The sequence below is a fragment of the Muntiacus reevesi genome, chromosome 5, assembly GCF_963930625.1.
Source record: "Muntiacus reevesi chromosome 5, mMunRee1.1, whole genome shotgun sequence".
NCBI lineage: Eukaryota > Metazoa > Chordata > Mammalia > Artiodactyla > Cervidae > Muntiacus > Muntiacus reevesi.
The window spans coordinates 113562632-113588440 of NC_089253.1; the positions used below are offsets into that span (position 1 = coordinate 113562632).

Here is a 25809-nt window from a genome sequence, read left to right on the forward strand (position 1 = left end):
ATTCAAACACAGTACTGGGAGATCCTAGGTAACCTCAACTGGCATTTTTGAATCAATGAGTAATCACATTTGTTTATCCACTTCCTAGGTGCTTTTTGGAAAATCTTTATTAGCCATACATACCTGTCTTAAACGTTATTTATAGACAATTGTTGCATAAGAAGCTTCTATTCTTATGTCAGTGATAGGTTGTAGTCTTAATCACTGGGGCTGCTTCCCAGGCCATCATACAAACTAAATCAGGTTCAGCCAAGAAGTTCTAGGGTTTCATTGCAAATTTACATACAAAGGCAACCCATGATATCCTTTACACCACTAGGAAAATCCCCGGAAACCAAACTCATCTTCTTCGACTTGGGTCCTTTCTTGGTCTTCTGGAAAGTTAATCAGTGCCACAGACTTCCTTGCATGAGATAGTTCTGTCAGAATGTCAATTGAGATAGTTGACAATCCAACAAGGAAACAAAACTTTCTGAAAACCATATGGTATTAGCACACAGCTCCACAAAAACATTCCAGCAGTAGCTCTGAGCTAATGATAATACTGATTGAACCACGCCAAATGGCCAATGACAATTTCATAATTGTCATAAAAAGCATACAACAGAATGGTATATATGCTTTCACTAATAGTTTATAACATGATAAATTTCATTGAGCATAACACGTGTGTTGACTGTTTAGTTGCTAAGTCATGTCCGACTCTTTGCCACCCTTTGGACTGTGGCGCCCCAGGCTCCTCTGTCCATGGGATTTCCCAGGCAAGAATACTGGAGTGGGTTGCCATTTCCTTCTCCAGGGGATCATCCTGACCCAGGGATCAGATTCACGTCTCCTGAGTCTCCTGCACTGCAGGCGGATTCTTTAGCCACTGAGCCATCATACTGCAAGACTAAAGTTAATTCTAATAAGCAGGAAACTGTTAACAACAAATTAATCTAGTATGGGCTTGCATACAGTCCTACCGTGAAAGATATGTATGAAGAAGAATTTTATATGATTGAGAACGCTATTCTGAGAAAATATAGACTAACTATTGCATCCTTATTCGAAATTCACGTTATGTCCAACTTTTGCACACATCTCAGATTTCAGGTGATATTATCTACTATTTAAGATGATAACATTTGCTAGCAGTAAATGTGTATATTCATCTTTTGACATCAAATATTCATACTACTGTACATTCTAACCTCAGGTTTGATAAATGAACCTGAAACACATTATGTAACTTAATTTTTCAGAACTTCTATCCTAACAAAAATCAGTCAAGATAAGAAAAATTCTATAGTTATATAAAGATGACATTTTTTCCTTTTGTGTTTTTTCTGTCTATGAAAATTAGAGGCACCTACATAAATTCAAAAAAGAAAAAAAAATCCCAAACTTATATTTCATAATTAAATGAACTGTTTTAAGTATTGACAAAGGTCAGATTTCTAAATCTAACATTAATATTTTTATTTTTAAAAGATATATTTCTGATTTTATATGCAGAAAAAAGATGGAGTAGAACATTTGCATATTTCATACAGAATACAGGTGATTACATCATTCTATATTTAGAATCTGGTAAAGGAGGATGTTTTCAAGGTCTCCCCAGAGTATATCTTTTAAGTCAGAAAGGTAATATGCAGTAATATTTTTAATCTTTTGTCTTTGTTGGACACAATTTGAGTCAAAACACATTTCCTATTATCCTAAAAAGGCTTTCAAAGCCCTTAGAATGTGTTTCCACACAATGCATGACCTAAGTTTAACCACACATTAATTAGAAACTTCTTGTAAAGTTTCTGTAAAAAAAACACAAAAAGCTTAGTTCTTAATGCTTAGAAAGGATAGTATTACCTACAGAAAGCAATTTTCATGTACCAGGTTTTAGAAAGCACCTCTAAAAGTAAACATCTCGCTTACCTTCCCAAGACTTTCTTTCCATTTAAGGATTATGCCATTGCATGTCAAAGCTATTTTTATACAGACTAATGAAGTGTACAGCTTTTTTCTTGTTCTTTTGTAAGTGTAAATTTATTTCCTATTAGTAGAAACAAAAGCTTAAAGTCCAAAGGGGGAAAGCTGGAGGTGGATGTTATCAACAGGGCCAGAAGCAAGAGGCACATCACAGGGTATGAGGGGCGCCTTCCCTGCTCTGTCCACTCTGGAAGCGGTTTTTAAATCACAAAAGTAAAAAAAAAAATCACAAAAGTTATAAATGTACATACATATGTGTATATACAATATGGAACATTTGGAAAAATAAGAATTAAAAAGTTCACTCACAGCCCCTGAAACCATTTTTTTTTAACAACATGCATATATTCAATTTGGGGTTTTAATAGTTGTCATAATTAATGTGCTTTCCAGTTTCCATCTAATATAAGCATGCTCCAAGGCATTTTGAAGTCATCAAAATCACTGAGCAGCTGCCTACTACTCTTCTATCATTAAATAAATTTGTATAACAGAATCCAAGTTCAGGTGATCATTTGAAAGATGATTATAGAGATGATTTATACATCAGACAAGGATCAAACAGGAAACACTGAAGTTCTGTTATCCTATTAATCCTGCATGAAATAGCACTGTGATGTAGAAACAATAAAACATGGCCAAGATCTGAGTCCTTGTAACTCCGAAAGAGCCAAAAAACATAAATGTACAAGCAAGCACACTGAATCCTGCATTTTTCCATGAACTTTCCTACATTCCATACTATGGTCCATTAATATTCCATCAGAATATTAATCTCTGTCTATCTGTCCCTTTCTACCTCATCTCAGCATAAATCAGGAGCAAGGTTAATGGAAGAAAAGGAAAATTTGGAGCAAGGAGACAGAGGAGGAAGTCAGAAAGAAATAAAACAACAAGTAGAAAAGAAAAAGATAAAGGCTGTTTAGTTAACAAAAAGGTCTAGAAGAATAAGATAGGAACTTAATACAAGTTATAGTCACACTCTGTCTAGGAAGTTCTTTTGAAAGAGGTTATCCTTAAAATAGGATTTGAGTAGGTGGAAGAGTGAGATCAAGGAAACACAGCACTAGGCAATATTTTTACACCAGTTTGCCCAAGGCACACCACCAACCAACACTTATTCATGCTCTGTTTTTAAAGCCTCAAGTTCTAAACTGATGAAAAAAAAAAAGTCCAAAATGGAACAAAGGCAGTTTTACTCTGTCAATTACACACATCCATAGAATCCCCAAATTTGGAGATTTTGTTGGCCTTTCCCACAGAATGTCACAGGCTTCCACTTATTTGATTTTCCATCACACTTAAGCATATATTTCCATGATAGATACCAGTTTAAACAAAAAAAGTGCTTAACACCTACATAAAATTAATCCCAAGGGAAATAGTTAGGGAAGCTATTCAGGTTTTCACAGAAAGGCAATCTCTTTTTCATAATATATTTTAAAAACAAATGACTTTGTCCTGCCCTTCCTGAATATTTAAGTAAAACATCATGACAAGGATTGAAAATCTTAAGGTCTATGTACACCTGCAAAACCAACAAAGTAAGTAGTTAACCCAGTTTGTGTTAAAGTAAACCAAAATTCCCACACCACCAAATAGCCATCTATAAAGGCAAAATATCATAATACTAAAACATTCCTATAATATTCTGATAAACAGTCCCTCTGTTTCAGGCACCACAAAGCTTATATATTTCTCACTTCAACTGAACTGACTCATTGCCTACAAGAAATGTCTATGCTTTCAAGATCCAGGTAAAATTTCTTAACACAGTGCAGAGTAAATTTACCAACGACTTGCTAACATTATGCAGAGAATGGGAAGTTTTGCAAAACTGCTTAATATGTTAATATTTCTGGGCTCTTAATGTCACAAAATCAAGGCAGAAAAAAATAATATATGAATAACTTCCCAAAATGTAGTGATTCATACTTACTCTGTCTTAGCTTCTTAGCTTTTCTCAAAATTTCATCCATCGTTCTCAATTACACACTCATACACGCACCAGTTACAGCAAATGTGAATCGATGGAAATCCATTTTGTCGAAAATAGCAACCTGACAGAATTTCTTATACTTTTTCAAGCCAAATGGAATGATGGCGCTACCCCTTGACACCTGTCCAGTAGTTACTGCACAAAAATGCAATTAAACTCTCCCCTCGGGCACCTCTCAGCCTGACTTAAGAGTGTCACACCACCCATCCGCGCTGAAAACGAGCTGGCATCCTCTCCTCATGTTTTTCATACTAGTCACTCACATATGCAGTATTGATCATCTTCACTCACACAAGGATACCAATCCCAAGACCATCTCAGGGCACAGCAACCTAGGAAAGGGTCGCTGTTGTTTAGTTGCGAAGTTGTCTGACTCTTTTGTGACCCCATCGACTGCAGCCCACCAGGCTCCTCTGTCCATGGGATTTTCCAGGCAAGAATACTGGAGGGAGTTGCCATTTCCTTCTCCAGGGAAATCTCCCTGGCCCAGGGACCTACGAAAGGGAAGATGCGCTAAAATCCATGTGATAAACACGAGACTAGAGGGTCAACTCTGCTCAGAGGCCCAGAATATGAAGATGCCGTTATCAGGACAGTCTGTGCTAGAGGCTGGGTCTAGTGCCTGGAGAGGTACCAAGATGGGCTAAACACACTTCACGATCTTCACTTCTCCTGCTCCCCAAGCCCCTTCAAAACAAGAATGTGTTTATGCTAGTGGGATGGGCTGGATAGACTATGTTTAAACTGGGCAGAAAGAGAGAGGAATGAAAAGTCAGAGGAGAGCAACGCTTACTCACTTTTTTCATTTTCAATCCCCTGCTGTGTGCAACCATTGTGTGTGCTGCAGACAGCTATCTCTCCTTAAGTAAGTACTGGGAACCAGCAGTGCAAGGCCTGAGATGCTTCATCATCTCATAAAAATAACCCTGTGACCACTATCAGTAGTGGTATCATGTGACAAGAATTAGATGCCTCAAATGGATCTTCCACAAAAGCTGAGGTATAGAGAGACTAAATGTATCACAAGTTTCAAAGTAAGTAAACAAATAATAAAATAACCAGGAAAATCAGTCACAGGCCTTGGTGTTACAGTTTAGCTGCATTATAGCTTTGGGTACCTACCTTTAGAGATAGCTATCATTTATAGTATTATTTCTATGTGATAATACTTTGAAAGTTCCAAGTAGGAATTATATTTATAAATGAATTTTTTTTAAGTAATAGTCCCATTCATAAGTTTGAAGTTGGGTGAACATCTTGTTTATTTTGTCTACCTGTGTATATTATATCACAAATGCTCATCAGGCCTTGTCTTGTATCTTCGAATCTTTGTGCCACATATGGCCCGTATGTCTAGCGTAATATTGATTGCTCAAGGATTATTTGTGGCAAAGGTTGTGCTTACTGATTTCTAAGTACACATAAAATCACTAACATGAGCTGATAAGAGTTCTAATTGCATATTACAGGTCATGGTAAAGAGAGCTAAGACTTTGCAGTACCATTTGACACAGCTAATCTCTCCCACTTGGCAACGTGTCTGGCTCACAGAACACCACAGTCGAGCCTTCCTCAAATCTCCCTGACTTCTCTCTCATCCCCCTCACCTTTGAGCCCACGATTCTGTTCTCTATCCATTCACACACTCCTAAATGATTTCATTTAAACTCAAGGCTTTCAATATTGTCAGTATGATGATAACTCCCAGAGGTATTCTTCATCCTGGACCATTCCCTGCATGGATGTCTGAAAGGCAACTTAAACCAACCAAATGCCAAGTCGAACTTCTAAGCTCCTTCCTGAACCTGCTCCATATGAGTTTTTCCCATCTCCATAGTTGGCAACTCTATTTTTCCAGTTTTTTAGGTCCAAAACCTATGAATCATTCTTGACTTCTTTCTCTCACACCTCACATCAAAATCTGCTAGTTTTACCCTCAAAAGATCCCAGTGTGAAATTTCATCACATTCACTGCTTCCTTGCTCATCCAGGCCACCACTAACTCCCCCTGGGCTCTTGCAGTGGATTTCCAACTTCATCCACTACATTCTACTTCTCACAGGGCAACCACAGTGATCCCTTTAAGCTATAAGTCAGATCATGTCCCTGCTTTGTCCCAAGTCTGTTCACGGTCCTGCAAGTCACTCTGAGCAAAATCTAGGATCCCATATGCCAATTTACAAGGCCTTATGAATCACAAGCTGAAATCGAGATTGCTAGGAAAAATATCAATAATCCCAGATAAGCAGGGGATACCACTTTAACGGCAGAAAGTGAAGAGGAACTAAAGAGCCCCTTGATGAGAGTGAAAAAGCTGACTTGAAATTCAGCATTTAAAAAAACTAAGATCATGACATCTGATCCCATCACTTCATGGCAAATCAAAGAGTGAAAATTGGAAGCAGTGACAGATTTTCATTTCTTAGACTCCAAAATCACAGCAGATGATGACTGCAGCCATGAAGTTAAAAGACACTTACTCCTTGGAAGGAAAGCTATGATAAACCTATACAACATATTAAAAAGCAGAGACATCTCTGAGGTTTGACAGAAAACAACAAAAAAATCTGTAAAGCAATTATCCTTCAATAAAAAATAAATTTTAAAAAATATCCTGAGAAAAATTAATTAGTCTTATATTAAAATATCTTTACTAAATTGAAAAAAAAAAAGCAAAGACAGCACTTTGCCAACAAAGGTACATATAGTCAAAGCTATAGATTTTCCCGTAGTCACGCATGAATATAAGAGTTAGTCCATAAAAACTGCTGAGCACTGAAGATTGATGCTTTCAAGTTGTGGTGCTAGAGAAGACTCTTGAGAGTCCCTTGGACTACAAGGAGATTAAACCAGTCAATCCTGAAGGAAATCAACCCTGAGTATTCGTTGGAAGGAATGAGGCTGAAGCTGAAGCTCCAATACTTTGACCACCTGATGTGAAAAGCCAACTCACTGGAAAAGACCCTGATGCTGCAAAAGACTGAAGGCAAAAGGAGAAGAAGGCGGCAGAGGATGAGATGGTTAGATGGCATCAATGACTCAATCAACAAACTCTGGGAGATAGTGGAGGACAGAGGAGCCTGCATGCTACATTCCATGGAGTATCAAAGTGTCAGACACGACTTAGCGACTTGATCAACAACAACAAATAGGAGCTGAGCTCCTGTTACTCCTCTAACCTTTTTAAAAATTTATTTCCCCTTCATTCATCCCCTCTAACCATGTGACTCCTCTGCCGAGAACATGCCTATCTCTGGGCCTTTGCGTTTGTTCTCTCTACCTGGAATGCCTTCCCCTGGTTATTCACATGTCTATGTATAGCTATTTATTACTTTCGAGATCGATGCTAAAATTTCTGAGTTCCCAGATCTGCCAATTTAATTAGCCAAGGCAGTGAGGGAAAGGCTACCCACTCCAGTATTCTGGCTGGGAGAATTCCATGGACTGTATAGTCCATGGGGTCACGAAGAATAAGACATGACTGAGCAACTTTCACTTCACAGTGACTCTCCATCACACAAACTATATTACTTTCTCAAAATACTTAGAATTGTGGGGGTTTTATTTATAATTACCTTATATATTTATTAGTTTATTTATTTATTACTTCTATTAAGATAACTATAAAAATCTTACTGAGTTAATTCATGGCTTTAATGTTCATGTCCTTAAGTTGGGTGACATCAGCAAGATGGTAAAATAGAAATCCCAAGATTCTCCAACCCCACCCCGCCTCCCCAAAAAGAGATATTAATTCAACAATGCACAGACCAGTTCCCTTAGCAAGAAATCCAGAAATCAGTTAAGAAGTTCCTAAACTTCAAATGAGCATGAAATCACCTGCATCAAAGCTGGTAGAAAAAATCCTGGCAACTCCCCCCACACCTCCCAGTTCAGTGTGGTGCAACTGGGAGAAAACTCAGCTTCTGGCTTCTCTTTAAAGAGGAAAGAAATTGGAACACACATGTAATGTCCCGGGTTTTGGGGGTACCAGCCATGGGACAGGTTTCGGTCTTGCCTATGTTAGAGCACTTACAGGACTCCATACACTCTAGATGCCTAGCAGACACTGTGAACCAAACTACTACGGAGACTGAAGCTTGTCTCTGCACCAAAGGACCCACGGTACCGCAGACAGTGTTGCAGCTTAACGATCTATCCGTTAGGACACTGACAAGAGTGGAGCATGTGTCTAATCCTCTGGCTTTTTGGGAGGCTGCTCAAAGGACTGGTTTCTATCTCATCTGACTCAAAGCACTAATCAGATGAAGCATATTCTAGAAACATTAGGATTACTGAGAATAAAAGACCTAGGAAGCCTGCAGTAGCTCTAGAAAAGCTAACATTACTGTACATATACTCCAGAGGCAGCACGAGATTACAAACAGGCAAACCCATCTAACCGGGAATTTATACGCACAAGTCTGGGCTTTCCTGGTGGCTCATGTGGTAAAGAATGTCTGCAATGCAGGAGACCTGTGTTCAATGCCTGGGTCAGGAATACCCCCTGGAGAAGGGAATGCTACCCACTCCACTATTCTTTTCTGGAGAATTCCATGGACAGAGGCGCCAGAGGGCTACAGTCCACGGGATCATAAAAAGTCAGACATGACTGAGCAACTAACATACGTACATATCCACAGAAAAGATTTGAGAGGCCCACCAAATCTCACTCTGGGCAGACTGATGAAATCTTTCCCTGTACATGATCAGTCTGCAAAAACTGAGAGAGGCGGCTGTTTTTTCAAACAGTGTGTGGCAGATCCCAACACCAAGTTACACCACACACAAGGAAACAGGGAAGCATGGCTCAATGAAGAGAACAACATAAACCAACAGAAACAAATACTGAGGAAACAAAGATACATGAACTACCTCAAGGAACACAAAACAGCGATCATAAGGATGATTACTGAGCTCCAGAAAACAATGCATGAACAAAATGAGAATAGAAAAAGGTAAGTATAAAAAAGAACCAAACAGGAATTTGGGGTCTGAAGGACACAATAACTGAATGCAAAATTTTCTAGAAGCATTCAACAGCAGACCCGACCAAGCAGAAAAAAAATAAATAAACAAAAGGATCAGGGAACGTAAAGACAAGATATTTACAGTATCCAGTCAGAGGAACAAAAAGAAAAAGAATGAAAAACAGTGAGAATAGAGAGAGGATTCCTTGGTGGCCCAGTGGTTATTACTCAGTGCTTTCACTTCCAGGTCCTGGGTTCAATCCCTGGTCAGGAAACTAAGATCTCATAAGCTGAGCAGCATGGTCAAAAAAAGAAAAAGAGCAAAGAGAACCTAAGGGATTTAGAGATCACCATCAAGTAGATCAATATATATATCCAAAGACCCAGAAGTAAAAGAAAAAAAGAAGCAGGGTTTATTTGAGCAAATAATAATCCAAAACATCCCAATTCTGGAGAAGAAAATAAAAAATTCAAGAAGCCCAAAAGATTCCAAACAGGATGAATCCAAAGAAGTCCCCACAAGACACAAATAATCAAATTGTTGAAAGTCAGAGAGAATTTTGAAAACAGTAAGAAAACAGCAAGAGAAAAGTAACTCATTACATATAAGGGAGCCCACATAAGGCTCTAAGCAGATTTCTCAGCAAAAAACCTATAGGACAGAAATACTTATTCAAAGTGCTAAAAAAAAATGTCACCCAGGTATTCTACATCAGATAAAACTGTCCTTCAAAAATGAAAAATAAATAAAACCTCGCCAGATAAACAAAAGTTGATGGAGTTCATTATCACCTAGCCTGCTTTATAACAGCAAGGGAATTCCACAAGTTGAAGTGAAAGGATGCTAGAGATCAACAAGACAGCACATAAAAATATAGACTTCATTATTAAAGGTAAACAGATAAACAAATATAGAATACTGTTGAATTGTTAAGGTGGTGTATAAATTATTTTAATTCTGATATAGAAGTCAAAATACAAGAGTATTAAAAAAAATTATAACTACAAAAATGTTAATACAGAAAAAGAGAACCCATTCTTATTCATAATAGCATCAAAATGGATATATGTTTAAATTAACCAAGCAGATGAATGACTTGTATAATGAAAATTACAAAATTTGCTGAAAGAAATTAAACAGAAATAAACGGAAATACATCCCTGTGTTCATATATTGGAAGACTTCATATCATTGAAATGTCCACACTGTGCAAAATTATCTGCAGAGTCAATGCAATCCTATTGAACTTGGAATGTTACATTTTGCAGAAATTTTTTTAAAAAAATCTAAAATTCACATGGAACTAAAAATGACCTCACATATCCAAAGCAATTTTAAAAAGAAATAAAGCTGGATGCTCCACATTTCCTAACTTCAAAATATATTACAAAGCTACTTAATCAAAACAGTATAGTATTGGCATACAGACAGACATATAGACAACAGAACAGTAGAGAGAGTCCAGAAATAAATCCCCACATACATAGTCAAGGGCTTCCCTGATAGCTCAGTTGGTAAAGAATCTGCCTGCAATGCAGGAGACTCTGGTTCGATTCCTGGGTTGGAAAGATCCCCTGGAGAATGGTTAGGCTACCCACTCCAGTATTCTTGGGCTCCCCTGATGAATCAGATGGTAAAGAATCTGCATGCAACGCAGGAGACCTGGGTTCGATCCCTGGGTTGAGAAGATCCTCTGAAGGAGGGTATGGCAAGCCACTCCAGAATTCTTTCCTTGAGAAACCCCATGGATAGAAGTGTCTGGTGGGCTACAGTCCATGGGGTCACAAAGAATTGGACCTGACTTAGCGACTAAGCACAGAATAAGTACATGGTCAAATGATCTTCCACAAGAGTATCAAGACCACAAATAGGGAAATCATAGTCTCCTCAACAAACGGTGCTGGGAAAATTGGATATTCACATGCAAAAGAATGAAAGTGAACCTTTATCTTACATCACACACAAAAATCAACTTGAAATAGATTAAAGACTTAAACATAAGACCTGATACCATAAAACTGTTAGCATAAAACACAGGAAACAAACTTCATAAAATTGGTCTTGGCAGTGATTTCTTGGACATGCTGTCAAAAGCACTAGCAACAAAGCAAAAATACACAAGTGGAACTTCATCAAACTAAAAATGTTCTGCACAGCAAAGGAAACAATCAACAGAGTGAAAAGGCAACCTACATAATGGGAGAAAATATCTGCCAACTGTTTATCTGGTAAGGGGTAAATATCCAAAACATATAAGGATCTCCTACAACTGAATAGCAAAATAAATAAATTTAAATATTTTAAATAAGCAAAAATCTTAAATATACACTTACCCAAAAAAGACATGCAAATGGCCAAGAGATAACATGAAAAATGCTCACCATCACTACTCATCATGGAAATTCAAATCAAAACCACAATGAGATATAAGCTCACACCTGTTAGGACGGCTGGTGTAAAACAAACAAAAATAGAACATAAAAAGTGTTACCAAAGATGTGGAGAAATTGCAACACTTGGGCACTTTTGGTGAAAATGTAAAACAGTGCAGGTATAGCTACTATAGGAAATAGTATGGATAGTCCTCAAAAAGTAAAGATTGAACTAGCTTATGATCCAGTTATTCCATCTCTGAATATTCAACTGAAGGAATACAAAACAGTTTCTCAAAGATGATGATAGCATCGTAGCATTGTTCACAAGAGTCAAGAGGTGAAGACAATCTAAATGTCAATCAATGGAAGAGTGGATAATGGGGAAAAGTGGCATACACATACAATGAAATATTATTCAGCCTTCAAAAAGAAAGGCATTCTTTTACATGCAACAACTTGGATGAACCTTGAGGACAATACACTAGCTGAAATAAACTAGTCACAGAAGGACATATACTTCATGATTCCATTTACAAGTGGTATCTGAAGTAGTCTAACTCAACAGAAGCAGAAAGTAGGATGGTGATGTCAGGGTTTGGGGGAGGGGACAAGTGCAGGTGCTTTTCAATAGATACAGAGCCTCAGTCATATATGATACAAGAGTTCAGAGGTCTGCTGAACAACACTGTACTTACAGTTAACAACACTGTCCTTCATACCTAAGAATTTATTACCTGTGCAGACCTCAAGCTATGTGCTTTTTGCCACAATAAAAAAATAATAATAAAAGATAAAGTCTCTGAAATAGGAGAATAATCTTAATAGAGTATGATATTTCCATAAAATGGCATACTATAAAGCCATTTAAAAGGATTTCATAAACCTATAGTGAAAGATAGATTCATGATACAGTACAAAGTGAGACAATAAGGATATAAAAAAATTACATATTATAAAATATGATTTTAAATCATAGTCTCATTCATTCATTCACTCAGTGTAAGAGGCAATAAGCAATGGATAGGTGCAAAATAATGAGTCATATCTGTATGGAAATACAAACTATATACAGAGGGCAAAAGCAAAATATCTGAATTATTTCAGCAAAATAAAAAATGTTAGTCTATCATCTCTGATCCTAGAAAGATGCTGATATTTATAAGAGAAAAAGAAAAGGAGAATTTGGGAGGTGGGGGAAGTTTAGGGAGTTTGAATTCATGGATCCAATATCATTCTGTTACTAACTGGTAGCAGGCTCTTAGAAAAATTGTTGAACTGTTTTTTTTGTTGTTTAGCTCTAAAATGACAGAGTTTGACTAGGCAATGTAGAGTCCAAGTTCCAAATTCAATGAGTTTATTCCTTACAATGTTGTATGCAATTAATTCAAAATACATTATGAAAAATTTTTGCTGATGTTTTTCAGAAATTCCCTGACTTTCAGATATAAAAGTTACCACTTTTGCTTGTACTCTGTATTTTGAGACTCAAAGACACACACTGCAGTTTAGTTAATAATGAGATTAATGTACATTTTTTTTTCTTTTTGCTCAAAGAAGAAGGCTATCTGAAGCAATTTAATCCTGCATAAGAGAAGAATCACAGGGCATAAAAAACACAGACAAACATACAAACATACACACAAGTTCTCTATGGATCAAGAAACAGTACGACTGTGAGGTACTAACAAAAGGAGAATAAAGCAGGAAGTCTTATCTTATCAAAAAATATGGGTTTTGCATTATTTCTGCATAATGCATACAGACAGCACCGTATGGCTGTCCGCGAAAAATATGCCCCAGGAATGATACCAATATTACAAAAAACACTATTCACAATTTTAATTAAACCAATTTATTTAAAATAAGCCTCAAGAAATAGATTCTTCAGGCCTGCTTAAATTAGGAACAAAATGTCATCATCTGATAAACATCTTCCAGAAATGAAAACTGGTGTGAAGCTTTGGAACTTATTAACCGGGGGGGGAGAACATTGATATTAATCAAGGAAAAAGTAATTATACAATTTTTTATGGTAGAATGTAAGCTGTAACATGACCAGAAATATCACTACTGTGGGAAGTTTTAAATAAAAAAATAATTTTAAAGGCAATAAATATACATCTTATATCTTAAAATAGATATTAGGATGTATTTTGATAAAATAAAAACAAAATAAAGGGCTTCTGCCACACACAGCCCATGCAAGTCATCTAGCAATTACTATGCTCATTGAAATGATCTTCTTTTCAATGGATCTTACACACATTAGGTTGAATATCTAGTATCAGCTTCAGAACCCTTAGTCATCTGTCCTCTCCTACCTTCCCCAAAAGTACACACACTACCAGGATCACCACCCTTTAGCATGTCTTCCTGAAAGACACTCTCCTCTCCTACTAGCCCAAACCTCGTTTGTTCCCCCTTACTTAAAATCTTCGCAAAATCAACTTTCATTAAAATTTATCCAACTAATCTTTCTCATTTTATTTGATTAAATCCCCCTAATAAACCACTGTATTATTTGCTTAGCACTATTATGACATAATTATGTTTGGTTCTTTCTAAATTTTCTATTTGTTGATTTCCATTGCACATAAAACCTAGACCATTTATGAAGACTAGAAAGTTTTGGCCAGCTTCCCTCAACTCACAAACAATGGCCCACCCACATCAGCGCTTACATAGGTCCTAGAACACACCAAGGATGCTCTTCACCTTTACATTTGCTGCCAACTCCTCCTGGAACACTTCCTCCCAAGATCTCTATGTGACTGACTCCCTCATTCAAACCTCAGCTTATTGGCATCATCTCAGAGAAAACTCCATCTGAACACAGCCCTTCTAGAGGAGCCCTTCCACTATCTCACTGGGTCATTCTTTGGTCTTTAGAACATTTGCACTTCCTGAAATTATCTTGTTCAGCTGCTTCTTTATTTTCAGTCACTTCCCATTAGCATAGCAGCTTCAAGAGAGCACTCTGTCAGTACAGCTCTATGTTGATGATCCCTCTTGCTTAAAACCATACCTTTTAAAAAACACTGCATGCAGAATGAAAGTGCATTTTAACTACTTCCTGTAGATGGGTAGATCTTTACATCATCTTACTTCAGGTCTCTCTAAGAACTGATATGCTGTCTGAACATGACAGATGAATGCAAAAATATTTCCAAGTGAGGATTCAGTGGCATCACCAACTCGATGGATATGAGTTTGAGCAAGCTCTCGGGAGTTGATGATGGACAGGGAAGCCTGGCGTGCTGCAGTCCATGGGGTCGCAAAGAGTCGGACACAGCTGAGCGACTGAACTGAACTGAGGATTCAGAAAGAGAGAACTCAGGATGTTCAGTGTGTGTCCAAATGTCCAAAAAATTCCAATTCACAAAACTACACTACAAATAAATTCTTTTTCTCCTGTATGAGTGATAAGTTGGCTAATCAAAATGCAATTTTGTCTTATAAAATTTTATTTCATAAAAACTGGGGATAAATGTCTCCATTTTTGATTGGCTCTTGATTTGTGCATCCACTGGGACGAATGGAGAAGAGCAGCAGCCTGCCTCACCTTCTGAGAAGCAAGAGCGAAACAGACGTTCAGAGAAATCCTCACCAACCCCTCCCTCGCCCAATAGGACCTTTGCAACTGCACCCAGAAACCTTTATATTTCCTTGTTAAAAAAAAATAAAAATAAATAAATTTCCCTATGGACTGATTTGTAATTAACATTGTAAACTCTGTTTTACCAGAAAACAGCACCATCACCCGAGCAGGCTCTAAAGTCAAAACCAAGGAGATTTCTGCCATATTCACCAGCTGCTTCTTTGCTCAAGAAACACCTGGATGCTGGTACGTGAAAATATGCTGCCCAACAAAGAACATAATTTGTATTCATCTTCAGGGCTATTTTAAAGAAAATAAGACCTTCCCTTTATTCCCCCGGAAAATAAAACACAAGAACTCTACCATCTAATAACAATGCTTCTCCTTTCTAAGCCATTTGGCCTGGCCTTGCCTGGAAATCTGTTAGTGAATCCTGACTACACTGTCACCTTGTTGGAAACACACTCAGCACCGCAGACACACGTGACTCTGGGTTAACACAAAACCTCCCTAAAGACGCCCCTTCAAACAAGGAGGAGAAGTTAGGTACCTCTGCTCTCAGAGCTACACCAGCATATCTAAACGGACCCAGGCCAGTGTCTCCTCACCCACGAATCTCAGACTCCACTTCCCTGCGCCGCATGCACATGATGTCCAAGGAGAGAGGAGCTCTTTTGACTGTATCTGCCACTTAAATCAAATGTTTTTAAATCACCCTCTCTCTATATATATATGAATAACAGTGACAGGAAAGGAGAACTTTTCATTTGCCCAAAAGGAACATGCTCTGTTTTAGCTTATGAGTTCTGATGACCACCCCCCATATTGCGCTAAGTGAGTTTTAGCAAAATAACAATGGATGCATAATTGGAGAAAAGAGATTTTACAATAGCCAAGAAACTATGTGGGGACCCTAAAAAGGGAACATTTAAGAATTAAAAATATTTTTTACTGAAATGTGCATCACTGCACCCAACCTGGTCGTGTGACAGAGTCTACTGCGGTCCTTCACCTGGTCCAAAGTGCTCACATTCGTCACTTTATTATTTCCCTGAGTTTCCTTCATGGTCACACCACTGGAGAACATAACTTACTTCTACAAGTTTCTGGCAAATTGTGATTTCTTAGGTGCCCCTAAAAAGCAGCACATATTTTTAAACTTGCTTGCTGCTGCAGCTGCTCAGGCTCTATGTCGTGTCCAACTCTCTGCGACCCCAAGGACTGTAGCCCACGAGGCTCCTCTCTGTGGGATTTTCCAGGCAATAATACTAGAGCAGGTTGTCATTTCGTTTTCCAGGGGATCTTCCCAACCCAGGGGTCAAGGCCACATCTCCTGCGTCTCCTGCATTGGAGGTAGATTCTTTACCTCTGAGCCACCTGGAAAGCCATTTTTAAACTTAACACTCTGCAAATATTGGCACTTTCACATAACACTATTATAGGCTGAGGACTAATCGGACCTCTCTCACATATAACAATAGGTTCTAAATAAACTGGAGTTTTCTGAGAAAAATTAAAATCAGAAAAGAACAAAAGCACATAGAGCATATTTTTGAACACATATGCAAGATAACTAATCATGGGGGGAAATAAAGCAGTTATGTATAGAGAAAGTAGGTCTCGCCAATCAAACAGCTATTATAAGGGAGTACATAAGGACATAGAGAGAAGCTAATTAGTAAAATGTAAGAAGTCATAAAAAGAAGAGCATGTACTAAAACTAAGAAACAAACATTCTTTGTAAAAATGCATACATTTGGTTACAGATCTAAAAGGAAAGGCTTTAATAGTTTAAAAATGTAGATATAATAAATATGTGTCTGGAAGGATTAAATCTGTTTGAAGGTATCTGTTCTGCAGTTTTAATTTTACACTAAAAAGGGAAATATCAAAGTGTGGAAGTACTACCATGATCTTTAGGATTGTGAAATGACTGATGTTCAATTAAATTTTTAAAATCTCACGTGCCTGGGTGAAGAGGCACATGAATGAGAATTGAAGCTCATCTTTGCCAAATGAAAACTAATGGACTTGTGAGAAAATAACCTAGGTTACCCTTTTCAAATGGGCTTCCCAGGTGGCTCAATGGCAAAGAATCAGTCTGCCAATTCAGGAGACACAGGTTCGATCCCTGGGTTGGGAAGATCTCCTGGAGGAGGAAATGGCAACCCACTTCAGCGTTCTTGCCTGGGAAACCCCACAGACAGAGGAGCCCGATGGGCTTCAGTCCACACGGTCAGAGTCGGACACGACTGAGCAAATGAGCATGCACGCATGCACCCTTTACAAATAGTATCTTCAGTAACCTAGGAGAAGCCTCAAGTCACTGCGATTCTTTGCCTGAAGGCATCATTCAACAAGGACAACATACAAACGCTAGGCGTTACCAGAGAGGTAACAGAAGTAAAACAGAAGGAAAAAAAAAGGACAGAGAAAGAATCAAAACCGACAGCCACTCTTGTGCTACATTATGATTCCTCCTCCTCTGGAATACTGCCCACAGATTTAATTTTTTTTTTTTTCCACAGATTTAATTGACACTTATCAAAATGTTAACTTATCCTTCAAAAAAGGATAAGTAAAATAATCTAGGAGACACTGTAAGCTAAGGAAGAGATTAAAAAACATGACTACCAGAAAGGCAAAGACCCAAGACACATCATCAAGAATTATAAAAGCAAACAAGCTGAGTGAGAATGAATTTAGATGCGGTAGGGGATGAAGATAAAAAAGACAGTGTCCCTCTCTTTAGAAGGGAATTGCATTTCTTTGTTTGCAAAATTCACAAGGCCAAATGACTTAAAACTTAAAGGATGTAATTCTATAAAAGAGCAAATGAAAGGAAAAATTTTAGAAAGTAAGACACATCTCAAGAGAAGGTACAGGGTAAAATACAGCTAAATTCAAAGAGTTTAAATAAATGAAGCTTATGGATATTAGATCCATGACAGATTTTTTATAATGTCAGGATGCACAGGGTAGACATATCCCTTTTAAAGCTGGCTTTATAACGGGAACCATGGTACTGTTTCTAACTGTTCCTTAGTGCCATTGTTAAGAGTAAGAAATACTAAACTAGGTAAATTACTCTTCTTGATTCAGCCAAGATATTCAAATGTTCATAAAAATAAAAGGCAGGGAAACAGCTGAAAAAGATAGAAAACATCATCTCATTCCCTTACTGAAAAGGATATCATATAATCTATGTGAATACTTAAAATTAACAAAATAGGAATGAATGGGGCCATGCCTCTGAGTTTAGACCAGAGGCTCCCAGTTTAATGGCTAAAAAGAACCATCATTCATTTCCTGAGATGAAAACATTTCAGGATGCAGCAGTTCTACTACTCCAAGATCTAGAAGAGATGAGTAGTTCTCTTTTGCAATGCCACAGGCTCTATTCTACACTCTTCAATACTCCAGACTTGAACCCTGCAGTCAATACTTCGGTTTCCTCTACACATTACTTATGAAAAGAATGAACCATTTGGACCAAAGGACCAAAACAGAACTTAAATCCCCCACCACAAGGGACATGGTGGGGGCGGGGGGTGGGTGGTAGCTCTCTGCATCAGGTCTTCCATGTCAAAATCCTTCAGACAATATCTAACATGAAGACTTGGAATATTTCTGAACTGCCCCCTACACAATGGTGAGCAAAAAATGGAGATGGCAAAATGGCATGCCTATGTGATCCCATGTGTGTACAATTCTGCATGGACATATGCATATGTGTGCATACACACACACACACACATACCAGTCTATTCCATTTGTGTATAATGCCTAAAGAGAGGTCTTGGCTAACTCTGGGGGGAAGGATTTCAGATTGTTACTTTCTTCTTGATACCTACTGGAATCATCTGGATTTTGTACAGGATATTATAAATACTTTGTAAATGTTAGAAATCAAGAAAGGGATGCAAGTGCTATAATCCTACAGACAGAATGTTAAGTGTGTTCTTGCAACTATTTCCTTCTGCTTTTTCACTTTCCACTTCTGTCTATCTCTTCCTTCCAGGTAAGAATTCACCAGCTCTAAATCGCCTTCCCTGACTTACCTCACCTGCTCAGGCTTCAGCATGACTTGCGCCCAATCACATGTTTCTGCATTATATTTTAGCTGCTCACTGTGGCCTTATAATTGCACTCTAGCTTTCCACGAGCATATATCTTGCCTTCACACTTACAGACCTGCTGCATCTTCTGCTGCTGATCTAAGTACAGCATGGAGTGTATAGATGCACCAGCAACTTCAAATGAAGACAGTGTATCCTTCCTTGGTGCACAAGTCAGAAATCTGATCTAGTTTGTAGGATTGGGTAAAACCAGGGCTCAGGGTAAGAAGACACAAGAAAATAACGTTGCTTTCGAAGAGGCATTTGGAACAATGGAAACGAACTACAGAGTCACCAGGATGACTGCCCTGCAATTCTAATGCTCGTTGTACCACTGTCAGCAACTCAAGCCAAAAAAGGCTGAGTGACCTGGGGTTGCACATTCTGTGCCTCAGTTTCCCTATCTACAAAAGGGGATGATGAAGAATAACCTCTCTGCTTCCTGACAAAACAAGATCAAAGTACTTTTTAAAAAGATGTATTCTGGAACTAGGGCTTCCAGGGTAGCTCAGATGGCAAAGAACCCACCTGCGATGCAGGAGACCCCGGTTGGATTCCTGGGTCAGGAAGATCTGGAGAAGGGATAGGCTACCCTCTCCAGTATTTTGGGGCTTCCCTAGTAGCTCAGACAGTAAAGAATCTGCCTGCAGTGTGGGAGACCCGGGTTCGATCCCAGGGTTGGGGAGATCCCCTGGAGGAGGGCATGACAACCCACTCTAGTATTCTTGCCTGGAGAATCCCATGGCCAGAGAAGCCCGGTGGGCCACAGTCCAAGGAGTTGCAGAGAGTGAGACATGACTGAGTGACTAAGCACAGCTCAGTCCAGCACCCTTGAACTAAATACTTATTGGGTATTTACTATCACTAGACATTATGCTACACACATTCTTGTGTAACCATCTAATGAAAAGGTCCTGGAGATGGAGTCACAAGGAAGACTCTAATCTAGGTACTATTTTGTCTCTTCCTGAACTACAAGGCACTTAATCTGTCTGTGCCTCAGTTTCCTCATTGTACAAATGTGAATTAAAATATACATGTCAGGGGCTGTGTGAATTAAGTAATATAATATGCCTTAACATGCAAAATAGTATTCAAATATATGACAAAGTGAAAATGTAGATATACAACTCTAAGAATTTTACAGCCACCATCATAATTGATATTGACAGATATATACTAGTCAAGCTTCACTCTAATACTATTTGGGCTTTACATTCAAGTCATGTTTTTAGTTTAGACCAAAGAAACTGTCAGCCAAAAACTATTTTTAAATGTATTACAATGTATTTGCAAACGAATTTCTCATATTCTCCAATAACTATTCCAGCTATCAAATCATGCCATTATTATTTTAAAATATTCCTTTTTAATCATATCAGTTTGGGTCATATTTTATTGATATATAACATTCATATAGCACCTTACTAATCTTTTAACCAATATTAACTACTTAATTTTCATATATCCTTTGGTGATAAAATCATTTTCTGACAACTACTTTTATGCTTTATACAAAAACTCAAGTATAATTAAAAAACAGTGAATGAGAATATCTCAGTTTTTATTTGATTTACTTACACATGGAAAAAAAGTTTTCCATTTTAATGCTTTCACTCTGAAAGTCAAGATAACATTAAAATATAGGGAGAGATGGGAGGCAAACACATCTCACTAAGAAAGTAGCAAATGAGAGAATTCTAGGAAATCCCAGGAAAACTGGAAACTGACAAGGTTTTCCTTAAGACTTCTACATCACCCTTGATACCTTATTCCTTCTTGTAACTGTGAAGACAGTGCTCCTGAGTAACCCTTACCCTTGAAGCCCAGTTTTTTAAATAACTCCTAGATATTCTGGTAAAATAATCCACGCTACTAGAAGGAGAAGGGAATGACAGAGGATGAGATGGTTGGATGACATCATCAGCTCAGTAGACATGAGTTTCAGCAAACTGGAAATAGTGAAGGACAGCCCGGTGTGCTGTAGTCCACGGGGTCACAAAGAGTTGGACATCGCTGAGCGACTGAACAGCAACTAGAAGTTTACACATTATGCTATCTAAAAGTAAGGTGGTTGCATAAAGGGTGTAAGATATGGTCAGATTCTAGTTATAGTTTGCAAGGCCACCAGTGAGACCTACTCACAGACAAGATGGGCAGGGCAAAGGTAAGGCGTTAAAGATAACCCCAATTGTTTTGTCCTGAGGAACTAAGAGAAGGCAGTTCTCATTTTTCTGAGATGAGGAAGAGTGCCGGGGGAGCTTAGTTTTGTACACTGAGAGTGTCCATTAGCGGAGAAGGCAATGGCACCCCACTCCAGTACTCTTGCCTGGAAAATCCCAGGAGGGATTTGCCTGGTAGGCTGCAGTCCATGGGGTCGCTAAGAGTCAGACACGACTGAGCGACTTCACTTTCACTTCTCACTTTCATGCATTGGGGAAGGAAATGGCAACCCACTCCAGTGTTCTTGCCTGGAGAATCCCAGGGATGGGGGAGCCTGGCGGGCTGCCGTCTATGGGGTCGCACAGAGTCGGACACGACTGAAGTGACTTAGCCGCAGCAGCAGCAGCAGTGTCCATCAGACAGACTTTGGTTGCTGAAGAAGATCCGTGTGTGTGTGCACGCTAAGTCACTTACGTCGTGTCTGACTCTCTCGAGACCCTGACTGTATCCCGTCAGGCTCCTCTGTCCATGGGATTCTCCAGACAAGAACACTGGAGTGGGTTGTCATTTCCTACTCCAGACGATCTTTCCGACCCAGGAATTGAACCCACCTCTCTTTCGTCTCCTGCATTGGCAGGAGAAATCTTTACCACTTTACCACTGTGCCACCTGGGAAGCCCATTTTTGATCATTTTATTTATGGATACAATATCATGTTGTCCTCTAAAAGGGTTGTCTTTTCTTTTGGATGAATTTTGACTTTAGAATATGATTTTAACATAAAGTTACCTGAAAGATATATAAACATCCCTTTAATATTTCTGGGTTAATCTCCTCAGATGGTCCCTGAGTTCATTCCCTCATTCCCTTCATTAAAAGTCACCTTATCCATGAAGCTTCTTCAGTGACCTTATCTAACATCCATCAGCAGGACGATCCAACATTTCCTACCCCACTTCACTCTTATTTTTTTCTCCTGAGACTTATCACTCCCTAACAAACTCTGTTCCCTTAGGAGAATGCAAGCTCACCCAGGGCAAGAATGTTCGCGTTTTATTCTCTACTGTGTTTCAGTGCCTGGAACAATGCACATAGCAGGAATTTAATAAATACTTGTGAATGAATAAGTGATGGTAGATCCCTGGGTCAGGAAGATCTCCAGGAGAAGGGAAATACAACCTACTCCAGTACTCTTGCCTGAAGAATTTCATGGACAGGTAAGCCTGGTGGGCTACAGTCCACGGGGTCCCAAAGAGTAGGACACGACTGGGTAACTAACACTTTCACTTTTTTTCACATATCTAATATAACTATGCCTCTACTGGCTCACAACATTCAAACAGGAGTAAATCAGAAAGTGTTGTCCAAAAAGAATATTAAAATACAGGTTATATATTCTCTGTGTATATGGAGAGAAAACTATGTTATAAAATATAAATCACTGCATACAGAGGACTATAATTTGATAGTCATTACACTTTACTAAATAAAACGAAAGAAAACTTTGCAGCAAACTTTAATGCATATTACCTGTTTTTAGAGGCAGTAAATTCAAGAGCTAAAAGCATAGGCTCTGGAGTTTGTCCATTTAGCTTTGAATAACACTGCAGTCTAACTTTTAGAAAATTAGCTCCTTTTGACTCAGTTTCACGTAAGTTACATATAGATAATAAAGCACATTCCTCATAGTGTTGTTTAAGAGAATTAAAGAAGATAACACATATAACGAGTTAGAACATTGCCTTGCACATAGAAATTGCTCATTAAATTTTGGCTATTATTAATGTATTCACGACTCTTGAAATTTAAAGATGTTTCCATATATTTTTCTGCACTGACATGAAACCAACAAATGTAAAAAAAGTTGAAAAGTCAAAGTTTTCAAAATATTTCACCCCAGAAAATATCTCTTTGTCTTGATATCTCTGCCGCCACCTCAATCTTGCCTTAGAGGGCCTGTGCCAAAAACAGCACTTGGATGGAACACACATGTTGGGAATCAAAAGAGAAGAGGAAGTTGCTCCCATGTGCCTTAGGGCTGCATTTCCCTATCTCCCTCCTGCCCCCAAGTCTAGGCTTCCCTGTGACACAACCACAGCATGGAATGAGGTTGCAACTGCCCACTCAGAGGTGTAATTAATATCCCTCCCCCCCGCAAAAAAAAAGAGCACAGACACCACTTTGCTGACAAAGGTCCATATGGTCAGAGCTATGGTTTTTCCAGTAGTCATGTATGGATATGAGAGCTGAACCACAAAGAAGGCTTAGCCCCGAAGAAATGATGCTTTTGAACTGTGGTGTTGGAAAAGACCCTTGAGAGGCTCTTGGACGGCAAGGAGATCAAAACAGTCAATCCTAAGTGAAATCAACCCTGACTATTCATTGAAAGGATTGATGCTGAAGCTGAAGCGCCAATACTTTGGCCACTTGATGCAAAGAACCAACTCATTGCAAAAGACCCTGATGCTGGGAAAGATTGAGGGCAGGAGCAAAAGTGGGTGACAGGGGACGAGATGGCTGGATGGCATCACTGACTCAATGGATATTCTGCTGCTAAGTCACCTCAGTCGTGTTCGACTCTATGTGACCCCATAGACAGCAGCCCACCAGGCTCCCCCATCCCTGGAACTCTCCAGGCAAGAACACTGGAGTGGGTTGCCATTTCCTTCTCCAATGCATGAAAGTGAAAAATGAAAGTGAAGCCACTCAGTGGTGTCCAACTCTTAGCGACCCCATGAACTGCAGCACGCCAGGCTTCCCTGACCTTCGCCATCTCCCAGAATTTGCTCAAACCCATGTCCATTACAGAGAAGTCAATGGCAACCCACTCCAGTACTCTTGCCTGGAAAATCCCATGGATGGAGGAGTCTGGTAAGAGCCTGGTCAAGACATGACTTAGCAACTGAACAATAACAGTGAACAAGATTAGGTTAACTGTAGGTAACCTAAGGCTAACTGACGTTGGTCATACTGTCCTACTATCCACTTCCTCCTCCTTGCCCACTCTTCACAAAAAGAATCCAGAATTCCTTCTCTACAGCACTAGGCCTGAACTTCTAACATCACCTCTTTCACCCTCAGCACTGAAAGCCATGAAAGAGTGCAAACTCCTAGGAATAAAACCAGATCTGAAGACCTGAACTTTGATCGTAATGATACTGTCTGGAGGAAGTCAGTGGGGCTGTCTGTGTCTTAGTTTCCTAATCCTTAGTTCTGCAATTACTGCTTAATATGACTACTCATGAGGCTTTAAGGCAGGAGTAAAAGGGAAAATAAACATGGGGAAAACACTTGGAAATTTATGAGAATCACACAAATGAAATGTAACTCTAATATATGATTCCTGGCTCATTCGCTTTCCTCCCTATTTAGACACTGATCTTGACCCTTGGAGCCATGCCATTACAAAGATTTCTCTGATAAGAAGAAGTTATATTCAAAGGGAGAAAAATAAACACAGGGTTAGAAAGGTATGGATATGACAATAAATAACAGGCAACCTCTGCATTTAAAAGTACTGAATAAGCACCAAAATCCTTAAGATTTTTTGAGAAGCAAAAATACTCAATCAGCAGTGAATATCAATAAGGCTAAAATGGATTGTCTGTGGATAGCAGAAAGAAATAAAAAATTAGGTCATAGACTGAGCTCCATTTGTGTTTATTCCAAAAACAATGTAACATTTTCTTTTTCTGCGGAAGACAAAACAATCTCTCTGGAGAAGGTAAGAATGCAACTACCTGAAACAAGTGCTTCCACCCAATTAAAAGATAAGCAGGGAAGGAAAAAGAACAACAGCAAACAAACCTAACACTTCTTGAGCACCTCAATGCCTTACATGGATTATCTCTTTACTCCTCACAGCAACCTGTTTGATAGCTTTTCTCCCTTCATTCTAGATAGATCTTTCAAGGCTTAGACAGGAAAATTACTTGTTCAAGATAACACCTCTAGTAAAGTACTCAAATGGAGTTTAAAACATCTTATCCCATCCCAAAGTTGAGATTTTTACCACAACTCTGCCAAAATGACCAGGAGCTCTTCTAAAACTCAAGGGAAGTGGGGATTCTTCAAAGATTTTTAGTACTGCTACAGACGATATGCACAAATCAAAAGTGAAGTGGAAATGGGCTTATGCAGGAATAGGAAATGGGATGGTTGAATCAATATTATCTGGCAGGTATATTGCCAATATTGAAAATGGTGCCATCATCTACAAACAGTAGGGAATTCAGTATCTAGTGGCTAAAGAACCTTTACAAAATTTAAGCCCAATAGGTGAGGTGCAGAAGTGCCGAATGTGGTGGGTGAGGATAACAGCATACTAGCTTTGATAGCTTTTAACAAAACCCGAATGAGAACTTGTGTGTGTATTCTATAAAGAGGGCAATAAAAGACAGAAGTAACATTTGGAGATCCATGGCAAGAGGAAATATGAGAAGAAAGGTCATAAAGCAAGAAACTGGGTAAAAATCACTAATAATTTCTCCCCTCAATCAACAATCCCAGCTCACTCAAATGATGCAAAAAACCAAACATAACATGAGGAAGAAGCTGCTCAGTTGATGACTCACAGATGGTTTTCAGTCTCATTTGACTTAAAACTGGTAAGAAAAA

General features: G+C 38.7%; 1 protein-coding gene across 3 annotated transcripts in view; it reads right to left on the reverse strand.

The window, feature by feature from the left end:
- The window catches only part of KCNK2 (potassium two pore domain channel subfamily K member 2), a 120031-nt gene that overhangs the window by 89348 nt on the left and 4874 nt on the right, over positions 1–25809 (reverse strand). The gene's annotated exons all lie outside the window — the stretch shown is intronic.